Below are 466 nucleotides of genomic sequence, written 5' to 3' on the forward strand. Positions count from 1 at the left end.
AATCATCTGATAAAAATATTGAAAGAAGTAGAAAGTTTCAGTGTTTCTCATACCAAGCTTAGGCTGTCTGTCTAGCCTAGAGGTCGGGTGTTCGATCCCTGCATTGGCCGAGAAAGTTCATCCCGATTTTCCGGCGTGGTTTCCCCTTGTCAGTGATGCAGGACGGAGGGCCTGACAAGGACAGCTGTCTAGTCGTTCGGATGGGACGAAAAACCGAGGTCCCGTGTACACATTGGCGTGCACGTAAAAGATCCCTTGACAGTTGTAATTCGATATAAGAGTAGGCCGTAGCGCCGCTAATGAACAGTAGGACGTTAAACCCCATTTCATTTCATTTCATTTCATTTCAGCTCCTCTTGAGAACAGACACTAAGCTAGTTAACCGACATTTTAAGGTCCTAAATCGTCGATTTTAGACAAAAACACTTAGTCTACTTCCATTTAATCAAATTGAAAGGGTTTCTTT

This window comes from Patella vulgata, chromosome 2 (genome assembly GCF_932274485.2).
Source record: "Patella vulgata chromosome 2, xgPatVulg1.2, whole genome shotgun sequence".
In the NCBI taxonomy this organism is placed as follows: Eukaryota; Metazoa; Mollusca; class Gastropoda; family Patellidae; genus Patella; species Patella vulgata.